The 13738-nt window shown below is 41.3% G+C and overlaps 1 protein-coding gene across 1 annotated transcript in view; it reads left to right on the plus strand.

The window, feature by feature from the left end:
• LOC110508826 (protein FAM110B) overlaps positions 1–13738 on the plus strand; it is a 42277-nt gene that overhangs the window by 6499 nt on the left and 22040 nt on the right. The window lies entirely within an intron of this gene.

Here is a 13738-nt window from a genome sequence, read left to right on the forward strand (position 1 = left end):
CCTGGATACCTGCTGGGAATGCATAGTAGCCATCTGATTAATAGACTTGCATGTGGTGGTTTTAGTCATTCTAAAACATTGTATTGCAACACAATCACTTGCCAATCAATAAGGGATATGTTTTGGCTTTATGAAATAGCAGAGGTAAATCTACCAGGTACATGGTGGTCAATTTAATCTACTTCTGATCTGAGGACACAAAGCAACTTATTGTGACTGTTACAAAGGTTAGTTAGGTCATTGAATTACACATCAAACAGCTAGTGATGTGCTATGTTCAGCAGGACCTGTACCACATGTCCTCTCTTCTATAATCTAGGCCGTTCCTTCCTCAGCCCCAGGGCATGATGTGGTGGTCAGCGAGACGTCACACATTTTGATTAGGACATTTTAAGGCTGGCTATGTTTGTCTCGAACATTTGGAGTCAAAGAATTGTTGGCACTGGCAGTGACATTAAATATCCATGGTTCCTGAGATAAGTATGACTGCATAGCTACTCTTCCTGGGGTCCAGCAAACACTGCTAACCAACAACCTCAGTTTCTGTACTCAAACAATAGTGCCCTCTTGTACATGAGTACGCTAGTGTCTGAGGCATGTTAGCATGCCGTCTGAGGAGCAATAGAGAGAGACTGGGTCAGTCAGACAGCGTTCACTAGGACAGCTCCACTGATATGATCCTGGAGGGAGCAGAAAAATGGGGAGAGAGGGAGAAAGAGGGCAGAGGAAAGAGGGAGGAAGGGAAAAAGAGGGGTGTGAGGGGGGGTTTAAAGTGGAGCAGTGGAGTTTTACTGAGACTGGTTATAAAGCTGGCACTCAGGCGGGAGGAGGAGAGGTAGAGGAGGGGTAGGAGGGAGAGCGAGTAGAGTACAAAGACTTTTGGGAGTGGGCATTTACTGTAGACCGTGGGAGTCTTGAAGGTTGACCATAGACATCTCTAACTGTAGTGTAGAGAATCATTGTACCATCTAAACCGCTGTGAAATATATTTTACATAACCAAAAATATTGTATTTTCAGCTGTTTGAAGCTGGTGTTCAAAACCGAAAGTAAGACGCAAAAACTAAACTTTAAATGGGAAGCATAGAAATAGCGTACATAACCGATCTACTGCTTCTTAGACTTGCTTTCAATGAGAATGACAATCTATAACTCACATTTCTATTTTGAATTTTGTCGGGTCGCCCAAAAAAGTTACATATTGCAGCTGTAATGCGCTAAAACTAAGCTAGCTGTAATAAAGCTTTGCAGTTGCTGCTGATGCTCGTGAATTTTCTCTGATGGTTGTACTAGAGTTATTTTACTGTTTACATTGTATGATAGTGGCATTTACTGGCTAGGTTGTATTGTGTCACTGTTATAGGCGTTGTTAAAGTGTGACTGTAGTCTCAGCCAGGCTAGCTATTTTTATGCCTGGGCTGTTTGAGTTGGCTGGGCTAATTCGGAGATTGCTGTGGTGATAACATTGTGGCTCATTAGAATTCTCTGGAAGGTTAGGCTATGTGAAAATGTGGCTGTGCAGTGTCAATTTAGGATTGTGATAATGCGACTATTAGTTGTGGTAATGTAGTTTATGTCTGCATTTTGCTACAGATACTGTCTCTGTTGTGTCATATCGGAGATTAAAGTGTGGCCATTTTATTTATGGTTATGTGGCTGTCTCATGTTAAAGTGTGTACTACTGAGTCACTTTTGTGATAGTCTGGCCATCTAGGCTAGGTTGTGTTATTGTGTTGATGGTTTCATCTTTCGGTTGTGATAGTGTGGCCATCTAGGCTAGGTTGTGTTATTGTGTTGATGGTTGTGATAGTCTGGCCATCTAGGCTAGGTTGTGTTATTGTGTTGATGGTTGTGATAGTCTGGCCATCTAGGCTAGGTTGTGTTATTGTGTTTATGGTTGTGATAGTCTGGCCATCTAGGCTAGGTTGTGTTATTATGTTGATGGTTGTGATAGTGTGGCCATCTAGGCTAGGTTGTGTTATTGTGTTGATGGTTGTGATAGTGTGGCCCTGGTCTCATATTTCTCAGCTCATGTGAATCCTCTGGAGGCTATTTAGACCCATCTGTCTGATTCCTGACACATCAATGGAGACGCAGCTGTAAAAAAACAGGGCCCCTTCAGGCCTTTTCCTGACAGAGTGAACACATCTCTGTGTGTGTGTTTTGCCTCCAGTCAACGGTTGCCCTACCTGCTGCTTGTTTTTTTTTTTTTATGTCGAGTGCATCTGCCTCTGGAGAGACAAGAGAATTAGCTGATCTGATCATGTGGCCTAACACTCACCAGTGTGAGGCCTCCCGGATGGTCATTTGACTCCCAAAATCCTGATACCTCAACCATTCAACACATAACAGGCCAATCAAACACTCCTGAGCCCTGGAAAATAGGCCTACTAATAATTTGCATACTGTACACATTTAGTGTAGAGCCCTGTGCAAGAACTCCTTGGCAGACACTGTGTATTTGCGCTTGAATGCGAGGAGAGCTACTTGCAGCGGCATTCAGGATATAGGAACCTCCTTTTTTTTTCTGGGATGTGGACCTAGGCCCAATGTCTTGTAATTTAAGTTAGTGTACATCTAAGCTACTTGACTTCCTGCCGTGCTGTTATGTGAGGAGGGTGCACATCACACCCCTTTGTGCACACTGACTGATTCTCAAAGGGCCGAAGCCTTGACAGTGAATCATCTCGTTTTAGGATTAGATCCAGAGTGACATTTCTGTCCTGCTGGGGTTGTGCTAATGCCTCACCTTTGGTCTGCTTCTGCTTGGCGTTAAGCCTTCCTGGTTCTCAGGCTGTTATGTTGTGGCTTCTAAAGGCCTCTCAGGCAGACCTGTTCATATGCATGTTGAAATGCAAATCTATTGTTTTCACCCTCCAAGAAACAACACACACTGATAGGCCTGGCCTACATAGGGCTGGGGTGATTTTGTTTGACATTCATGGCAATGTATCATCCTAGATGTTTTGTGTGACATTCATATAACCCACGTATTGTTATTAGGTTTCTAAATCGTGATCCCATTGAGATTATTAAACCTGTCGCAGTGGTCACCAACCGGTCAATCGTGATCGGCTGGTTGATTTTCAATGCATTCCTTGTCGATCACCAAACATTTCTGTAGGAAATCCAACGATAAAGGCTTGCGCTCCATTTTGTTCAATTTTTATTTGTGTTGTGAATTTGGCGGTAGGTGCACTTGATTCATAAGCCCTGCGTAGCAGGTACTCAGTGTTCACATTTTTAACTATTTAATTTGTTACAGAAGATAAACTCTGCCTACCTGGCGGACCGGTGACTAAATCGAGTGCTGCGACTACTACGCTGGCCAATCGCTGGCCAATCGGATAGCTCAAATCACCACGCCCACAGAACTCTCACGACCCACAGCAAAGTTTGATAGGCTACTAGCCTATGTAAGAGTTAATAACTTTTAAAACCATGACCACATAGAGACCGTCCAAATTATACAGCAAAGAGCTGCTGTTTTTGAGTGAGTTCATGTTACATTTTTTATTCAGGACTGTCAACACTGTTTTTATTCGACACTATTACAAAACATAAAACACACTTCTCCGTACTTCCACTAGCGCTGCAATGAATGAGTAGCCAAGTATAGGCCTATCAAAGGCCCTGCGTTTTAGTATTAGTAGCTTGTCGTGTCTATTGTAATATTGTGGAATATTTAACTTTCTCATATGAACAACATGAATTTGTGCATGAGGCAGATGCAATGCGACTCGAGTTTAGTCATCAGGTGGGAGACTGTTCCCCCTCTCTCTAGTCATCAGGTGGGAGACTGTTCCCCCTCGCTCTAGTCATCAGGTGGGAGACTGTGCTTCCTCCCTCTGGTCAGTCTCACCGGAGGAAAGAAAGGAGAGCTCAGGGACCGTGAGAGGACCCTCTTCTGTTCTCTCCCTCTCTCCACTGAGACTAATGCCGCGTTCAAAACAACTGGGAACTACTGGGGGAAACTAGATCCGACTGGGAAACCGTTTTGAACAGTCATCCAACTCGGGATTCCAAGTCAGAAACTCTGGCATCTTTCTAGACCTCCGACTTTCCAACCTGAAGATCACTGACATCATGATTTTACCTTGGGCCCCAGTTGTCTTGAAAGCACCTTGACCAAACGCACATTTCAATTTATGCTCAGCTGTGTCTCACAAGTGCAACACCAACTGATCTATTTTGTTATCAAAGCTCGAGTTGTGAAATATAATATGGTCTGATTAACAATTTTGGGAGGCCAGTCATATAGCCAAAATGCTGTGATAATGTATTAGTCCTTAACTTAATTCCTACACAACTTGTTTTATTAGGTTCATCAAATCACATTTTATTTGTCACTTGCGCCGAATGCAGGTGTAGACCTTAGTGAAATGCTTACTTACAAGCCCTTAACCAACAATGCAGTTAAGAAAAATACCTAATAAAAATAAAAGAAACAAAGTAACAAATAATTACAGAGCAGCAGTAAAATAACAATAGCAATGTTAAGGTTACATTTTCTTTAGTGGTAGATCTGCTTGTTTTTAGACTGCGAAAGTGATCTTACTGCACCAGTAACCAAAAGGTTGTTTGTTCACATTGTTCGAATACCCTAGCCAACTATCTGTCTATGTGCCCTTGAGCAAGGAGCTTAACCCTAATTGCTTTGGATAAGAGCCAATTTTTTGCTTGACACAATTTCATGTGTCCTGAAGGTAGAACTCCGCCTACCCGGCAGGCCCAGAGAGCAAATCAATTACACCTATAGGCCTGCCGCTGGCTAATTGGACAGCTCTGATTACCGTGTCTGCACAATTTTCTCGTGCCATAGACTGTAAAACAAAGCCTTGAACGCACAGCAAAGTTGATAATGTAAGATTTAAAAACTTTTAAGACAATGACTATAGAGAATGACTCAACGACTACAGCAAAGAGCTGCTGTTTTTATGAGTAAGTTCATGCTTAAGTTATTGAGCACTGTCAACACCTTGTTCAACACTTTTTTATGACACATAAAATGTGAGCTCTCTCTACTTTCACTCATGCTACAACCAGCACTGCACCTGCAATGAATGAGTCTAGTAAAGTGTTTCCATAAGCTTGTGTTGCTTTTATTATTGTCTTGCCTTTTTTTAATATCCAGGAATATTTTACTTTCTCTGGTCATAGGAGTAACAACATTAATTGGTGCATGAGGCAGAAATAATGCAATGCGACTTGTGTTTCGCCATCAGCTGGAAGACTGTCTCCTTTTCTCAGTGGAGGAAGGGAGAGAGGAGGGACGGTGAGTCTGGTGAGAGGCAGCCTCATCGCTGCTCCCGCCCTCCGCTCAGACTGACCATCAGATGCAGGTCATCAGTCCAGTAAAAAAAGTACATTATTATGCTCACTCAGCTGTGCCTCAGAAGTAATACAACAAATGATCTATTACCAGTGTGATCATATACCTACAATTTTGAAATATCATTTGAAAATGGTCTGAAAAGAACCACATTGGCAGGGAATTTCAAGCATAGCCAATATGCAGTGATAATGTATTGGGCCTATAGCCTTCTGCACAAACATAACTGTTTTTAATTGGTTAATGTTGCATAGGTTTACGTTTTTTATGTCACGTTTAAATCAAATCTGAGCGGTAGATCTCGGCCTGCATTTTGAATTAGAACGTGATCTTGACTCAGGAAATCTTGGTGACCACTGGTGTAGAGACTTATTTACAGATGGCTGGGCATGCTACCAGAGTTGTGAGATTATTCCAACATCAGGTTGAATGAAGGGGGATTATACGGCAGCACTGCTGTGAGTGTGAACGACCCACCAGAAGGTACTGATGAGACAGACCATATAGTACCCTGCCTGAGCAGATGGTCTCAACCAAAGGTCTCCACAGGAACTGTTGAAGGGTGCCAGGTAACGAGCAGTTCCATATTTCCCAAACCCAAACAAGCGATGCAGAGAGCCAGAGAAGAGCTGTGTCTGCAGTAGCACTGTGGACGATTGTGACATTGACAGTATTCGGATAAAGTCACTAACTCCTCTCTGCTTGTAAAGGCCAATTGATTTGGGTTTTCGAATTACAGTACCAGTCAAAAGTTTGGACACCTACTCATTCCAGGTTTTTAAAATTTAATTTTCATATTTTCTACATTGTAGAATAATAGTGAAGACATCAACACTATGAAATAACACATGGAATCATGTAGTAACCAAAAAAGTGTTAAACAAATCAAAATATATTTGAGATTCTTCAAAGTAGCCACCCTTTGCCAAGAGTGTGCAAAGCTGTCATCAAGGCATTCTCTCAACCAGCTTCAAGAGGTAGTCACCTGGAATGCATTTCAATTGACATGTGTGTCTTGTTAAAAGTTATTTAGTGGAGTTTGAGCCAATCAGTTGTTTTGTGACAAGGTAGGGGTGGTATCAGTGGCGTAAAGTTATTTAACTTCTCTAGGGTAAGGGGCAGCATTCGGAATTTTGGAGTGAAAGCATGCCCAAATTACACGGCCTGCTACTTGGGCCCAGAAGATATGATATGCGAATACTGATACTGGTAGATTTGGATAGAAAACACTCTAAAGTTTTCAAAACTGTTAAAATAGTGTATGTGAGTATAACAGAACTGATTTGGCAGGCAAAAACCTGAGAAAAATCCGTTCAAGAAGTAGTTTATTTTTTGGTTTTGTAGTTTTCTATTCAATGCCATTACAGTATCCATTGACTTAGGACTCAAATTGCAGTTCCTATGCCTTCCACTAGATGTCAACAGTCCCATTGCAATATTATAGAACATTTAGGCTAAAAACAACCTGAGGATTGAATATAAACATCGTTTGACATGTTTCTATGAACTTTACGGATACAATGATTTTTTTGTCTGCCTGTTTTGACTGCGTTTGAGCCTGTGGATTACTGAAGAAAACGAGCAAACAAAACGGAGGTTTTTGGATATAAAGAGACTTTATCGAACAAAAGGAACATTTATTGAGTAAATTAATGTCTTCCGAGTGCAACCATATGAAGATCATCAAAGGTAAGGGATTAATTTTATCTCTATTTCTGACTTGTGTAACTCTACTTGGCTGGCTACTGTTTGTAATGATTTGTCTGCTGGGCTATTTTCTCAAATAATCGTAAGGTATGCTTTCGCCGTAAAGCATTTTTAAAAATCTGACACCGTGGTTGGATTCACAAGAAGTTCATCTTTAAACCGATGTATAACACTTGTATGTTTTCTGAATTTTTATAATGACTATTTCTGTATTTGAATTTGGCGCTCTGCAATCTCACTGGATGTTGGCAAGATAGGACGCTAGTATCCCACATACCCTAGAGCGGTTAAAACATCTTAAGGCTCCTTTTATCTCAATTTCCGCCTGAATGACGTGCCCAAAGTAAACTGCCTGTTGCTCAGGCCCTGAAGCCAGGGTATGCATATAATTGGTACCATTGGATAGAAAACACAGAAGTTTGAAGAAATGTTAAAATATATTAGGACAATAAAACACAATAGATATGGTTGGAGAAAATCCAAAGAAAAACTAACTGTAATTTTGTTTCTTTTGAGAGAACATCCTCTTAGAATGGCCAATATAAGGGCATACTGAGAATTAGCTCCCTGGATGCGATTCCTATGGCTTCCACAGGGTGTCAGCAGTGTATGTTCAAGGTTTCAGGATTGTAACTTAAAAAACGAATAACAAATATCAGTTTTAGTACAGGGACACAATCTTGGAAATTCGTGTTTGCGCCCGCTATGAAGACAGGACGCACCTGCTAAAATCGGTTTCCTATTGAACATACTTCTTTCCGTAAGAAATATAATAGTTTGATTACATTTTAGGGTATCTGAGGAGTAAATAGAAATTTATTTTGACTTGTTGAAACAAAGTTTAGTCGTAGATTTTCAGATTATTTTCTCTCCATGTTGAACGAGTGGATTACGCAAATCGATGGCGCCAACTAAACAGACCTTTTGGGATTTAAAGAAGGATTTTATCTAACAAAACGACACTACATTTTATAGCTGGAACCCTTTGGATGACAAATCACAGGAAGATTTTCAAAAAGTAAGTGAATATTTAATTGCTATTTGTGAATTTATGAAACCTGTGCCGGTGAAAAAAATATTTTGATGTAGGCGCTGTCCTCAAACAATCGCATGGCATGCTTTCGCTGTAATAGCTACTGTAAATCAGACAGTTCAGTTAGATTAACAGGAATTTAAGCTTTCAACCGATATAAGACACATGTACCTAAATGTTTAATATCCATAATATTTATGAATATTTATTTGATTTGTGAGTCCTCCAGTTCCACCGGAAGTTGTTCCGCTAGCGGGATGCCTAGGCTTAAGAATTAACTGACTTGCCTAGTTAAATAAAGGTTAAATAAAAACATCTCAGTGAGATTGACTAACAAAATCAACCCCCCCCCCCCCCCCCCCCCCCCCAGCAGCTCTTCATTGTGCATCAAGCATTGCGCTGTTTATGACTTCAAGCCTATCATCTCCCGAGATGAGGCTGGTGTAACCGAAGTGAAATGGCTAGCTAGTTAGCGGGGTGCACGCTATTAGCGTTTCAAACGTCACTCGCTCTGAAACTTAGAGGGGTTGTTCTCCTTGCTCTGCATGGGTAACGCTGCTTCGAGGGTGGCTGTTGTTGTGTTCCTGGTTCGAGCCCAGGGAGGAGCGAGGAGAGGGACGGAAGCTATACAGTTACACTGGCAATACTAAAGTGCCTATAAGAACATCCAATAGTCAAAGGTTAATGAAATACAAATGCTATAGAGGGAAATAGTCCTATAATTCCTATAATAACTACAACCTAAAACTTCTTACCTGGGAATATTGAAGACTCGTTAAAAGGAACCACCAGCTTTCATATGTTCTCATGTTGTGAGCAAGGAACTTAAACGTTAGCTTTCTTACATGGCACATATTGCACTTTTACTTTCTTCTCCAACACTTTGTTTTTGCATTATTTAAACCAAATTGAACATGTTTCATTATTTATTTGAGGCTAAATTGATTTTATTGATGTATTATATTAAGTTAAAATAAGTGTTCATTCATTATTGTTGTAAATGTCATTATTAAAAATATATAAAAAAATTGGCCGATTTTAATTGGTATGGGCTTTTTTTAGTCCTCCAATAATTGGTATCGGCGTTGAAAAATCATAATCGGTCGACCTCTACTCAATACTGACCTTGCAGTCATAAGAAGTTAACTGCCCTGTTCAGGGGCAGAACGACAGATTTTTACCTTGTCAGCTCAGGGATTTGATCCAGCAATCTTTCGGTTACTGGCCCAACACTCTAACCACTAGGCTACCTCGCTCCCCCAGATTTCACATTAAAAACTGCAAACATTTCTCCCCACCCTATGAAAAAAATGTGTAGAGTTGCAGGAAATTTGCTTTAAAACGGCTAATTCTTCTTTCCGCCCCATGGCAAAATGTGTGGAATTGCAGGAAATTAACTCGGGACTAGGGCCCGTTCTGACTGTGGATGTGGGTACGCCGACCGGCGAGCCTCTGCAGCCCCTCATGATGAATTCAGATCCCCCCCCCCCCACCCCCATCAAAGTTCCCTGAGATAGAACATCCCTGGCCCAACCTGCTCCTCCACAAATGTATTTGGTTGACATTTGTTTTGCTGTTGTCCCTCATGGTAAAGTAAAGATACCCAAGGACCGTATCCAAGTGTCCCTGCATCCTAAAGCTGGCTCCCTCTCACTTTCCATCCACAACTGCACCTGCTCATATCCAGTAACACAGGGGCAAAGAAAACCTTTCTAGTGTTGTTATGGCAATGATTTGTGATCTCTGCAATACTAACAAGGGACATATGACAGCAATAGGACCAAAAACAGACACATTTCCACCTACAGGTGTGTATAGTAGTGAAAATATTTGACAGAACTTCCTGGGACAAGGATTGGAGTCACTACCATTTTCACTCCGTTCAAAAGATTCTCATAGAAGGAAATGAGCTGTTTCTATTCAGCATCTAAACTGACTTGATCCCAACCCCGCCAGAGGGTTATTTTGAGGTCACTTCATGACCTAGTACACTACACAGTATCCCTGGTTCACCCATAATGTTTATCTGTGCGGTATAACATCGTAAGCTCTTAAGACCTTTTGGGGCCATGATCCTCTTGGCTCTCTAAGACTTTTAGACTGAGACCACGGCTGTTTCAGAAGGCTCATCATTCTTTGAGTGTGCGTGAGTTTGTTATTAGCCCTCTCTGATTTGAGCCAGGGTTGTTTTGTTAGCCTATTATTTGTGGATGGGGCAATTTTGTCTGATCTTCCTCAGTGAACTCCATAACCCGCTGTATTTGGACAATAGGCAGTGATTACTGTGCTGTACAGTCGATCTTTGTGAATTAACCTCAGGGCCAGTGAGATCAGTCTAACAGTCTGACAAGGGGATTAAAGGATGACCCAAATCCTCTGCATGGGGGGTGGGGTACTACTGTACCAGGCACTAGAACACATTTTTTGGGTTTCCACACCTGACTTTTTTGTTTCTCTTATTCAATCACTCCTACATAGGTCATAACGAGGGCAGTTGTCTCTAGTCTACTTTTGTTAGGTGGCATCTACTGGCCCTCAAGTATTTGGTATTCCTGAAGTAAACTGCATTCGGAAAGTATTCAGACCCATTCACTTTTTCCACATTTTGTTATGTTACAGCCTTATTCTAAAACTGATTAAATCGTTTCCCCTCCTCAATCTACACACAAAACCTCATAAGAATGGGAGAAACTCTCCAGATTCTGGTGTGCCAAGCTTGTAGCGTCATACCCAAGAGGACTCGAGGCTGTAATCGCTGCCAAAGGTGCTTCAATATAGTACTGAGTAAAGGGTCTGAATACTTATGTAAATCTTATGTACATTTTATAAATATGCAAAAAATTCAAAAAATGCATTTTTGCTTTGTCATTATGTTCATTTAAGAATAAGGCTGTAACGTAACAAAATGTGGTAAAAGGGGTCTGAATACTTTCCAAATGCACTGTATATATGCACCATTTAGCAGATGCTTTTATCCAAAGCAACTTAGTCATGCATGCAAGTACAGGTGGTCCCAGGAATCAAACCCACTAACCTGGCGTTGCAAGCACCATGCTCTACCATCTGAGCTACAGAGGACCAGGAGGGTTTTGCATGGACCTCCCCTTGGATGCAGACTGACTGTCATCCAGACTACGTAGTTTTCAGGCAAATCAAAAGAAGAGGATTAGTACTAGGCCTACTCAGGTTGGTGGATTCAGCTCCCCTCAGCCAAATAGGTTTCTCTGCCATAAAAAAACAGAACCTGGCCAAGTTAATACTCACCTCAATAACCAGGCCCTGTCCAGGTTAATACTCACCTCAATAACCAGAACCTGTCCAAGTTAATACTCACCTCAATAACCAGAACCTGTCCAGGTTAATACTCACCTCAATAACCAGGTCCTGTCCAGGTTAATACTCACCTCAATAACCAGAACCTGTCCAAGTTAATACTCACCTCAATAACCAGGTCCTGTCCAGGTTAATACTCACCTCAATAACCAGGTCCTGTCCAGGTTAATACTCACCTCAATAACCAGGTCCTGTCCAGGTTAATACTCACCTCAATAACCAGGCCCTGTCCAGGTTAATACTCACCTCAATAACCAGGTCCTGTCCAGGTTAATACTCACCTCAATAACCAGAACCTGTCCAAGTTAATACTCACCTCAATAACCAGAACCTGTCCAGGTTAATACTCACCTCAATAACCAGAACCTGTCCAAGTTAATACTCACCTCAATAACCAGGTCCTGTCCAAGTTAATCCTTTTGAAGTTAATATTTACTTATCATTTTTGTTAAACAACTCTGTAATGACAAGCTAGGGCCTAATAGTTTTTGAACTTTGGTCGATCTGGTTGTCTCTCATAGTCAGTTAGTGTAGTAAGGCTTTAACCAATGTCTGTTAGAAGTAGGATGCAGTTTCTCCTACAGACACTGATTGCATTTACCCCCAAAATGTTTCAGGATAGGATTTAGGGAAGGTCAGTTGCTGCTAGATCTCTGCCTATGGACAGCTTTTACCCTGAGTGAACGTCAGTCTTTGTTATTTCTGAAATATATTTGCCCACACCAGTTGGTTTCAGATGAACCATGCTTTCTTTGCCAGTATAAATAGAACGCGTTTTGCATTGTGCTTCTTAGCTCGGTTGGCAACACCATTATCTGGTCTGAGTGTTCTCTAGTCTAGGTGTTAGCGAATTAGGTTGTGTTCCTCAGACTTTACCTGTGGACAGGGTCAAGCTTTGGCCTTTGTAATGTTGTTAACCCTTCATCATCCCACTTTGGAGAGATCATTACCCTGAGAGCCATTGGCCTAATCTGTGTTGAGGGAAGCACTGATATTATTTCTCTCCTGTGCACATTTGCAGAATGTCCAAGTGATCTTATACTTTCCATACTGAAAATACAGAGTAAGTTACTTTTGCTTTTCTGTGTTGACTTGGTTAATGATGGAATCCGCAGTAGGTGGAAACAGCGCCACTGTCACCCATTGTTTTTGCTTTGTTGACGAAGCAAAGACAAAGACTGGGAGTTCTGGGGAGCGTCAAGTTAAAAAATGCAGTACATATTCTCCTGTATTATCATGCGTGCAATGATGATCTTGAAGAACGATCTGGCCTTAATGACCATGTATTCTTATCTCCACTGGGCAAAGCCAGAAGAGGACTGGCCTCCCCTCAGAACTTGTTCCTCTAGGTTTCTTCCTAGGAGCTTTTCCTAGCCACCGTGCTTCTGCATTGTTTTAGGCTGAGTTTCTGTATAAGCACTTTGTGACATCTGCTGATGTAAAAAGGGCTTTATACATTTTAAAGAAACTGTTTGTTTGCAGTAACTTCTTTGTTGTAATATCGCAAATGGTCAGTTTCACCATTAGGGAATCCAGCTTCAAGGTGTGGTTACAAGAGTCTTAGTCTTGCCGTAAGGGTCTTGCCACATGGTTTGGCTAGCAGTACTAGCATTTTCATTAGGCAGGATGTAGAGCTGTGATTAAGGCCCCAGGTAGATCACACTGTATTAGGCTAATGGGGTCTGAAAGCAGGTTAGCTCATGTTCTACTCAGTTATTTTCCTACGTGTAGTTAAACTGTTAGGGTTGTAAAATGCTCCCATTCTGTACCGTGATTCTCTTTTTCCAGCTCTGGAAAGTACTTCAATGTTTGGGCTGCTAGGAAGATCTGCTTAAGCAGTAAGTTTGTATGCTAATTTGCTTGTTTCTTGTATCAGGCAAAGTGTTAGGAAAACAACCTGTTAGGGATGTTTATTTTTTCCTAGTAAGATGTGGCACATAGTTTGACAGTGTTGAACGTTTTCATTTTGATATAGGCTAGTAGAGCAGTTGTGATTATTTTGCAATTGATCTAGACCCTACACAGGTCTGTCTTTCCCTTTGACTAGTCTACCGTCCAATAGTATCTATGGCTACGCCTCAAGTCCCTTTCCAAGTATGTCAGTGTCTCATGGCCCTGTTCAACTTAAACAGAAAATCCCTGGTTTAAGGTAAAATAGCAATTCCTCCAACATTGCAAGAAAGTGCATGAAATTGACAATCATGCAGTCAACTTATTTATTTTACTCCATAGCCTGTTGTTGAATGATGTATCCAAATGTAGTTTGCTGAAGTGAAGTGTTATTTTCTCATACCCTTTCAACTTCTAGATACCAGTTTGTTTGAATACTGTCTG

The sequence above is a fragment of the Oncorhynchus mykiss genome, chromosome 28 (genome assembly GCF_013265735.2).
Source record: "Oncorhynchus mykiss isolate Arlee chromosome 28, USDA_OmykA_1.1, whole genome shotgun sequence".
Taxonomy (NCBI): Eukaryota; Metazoa; Chordata; class Actinopteri; order Salmoniformes; family Salmonidae; genus Oncorhynchus; species Oncorhynchus mykiss.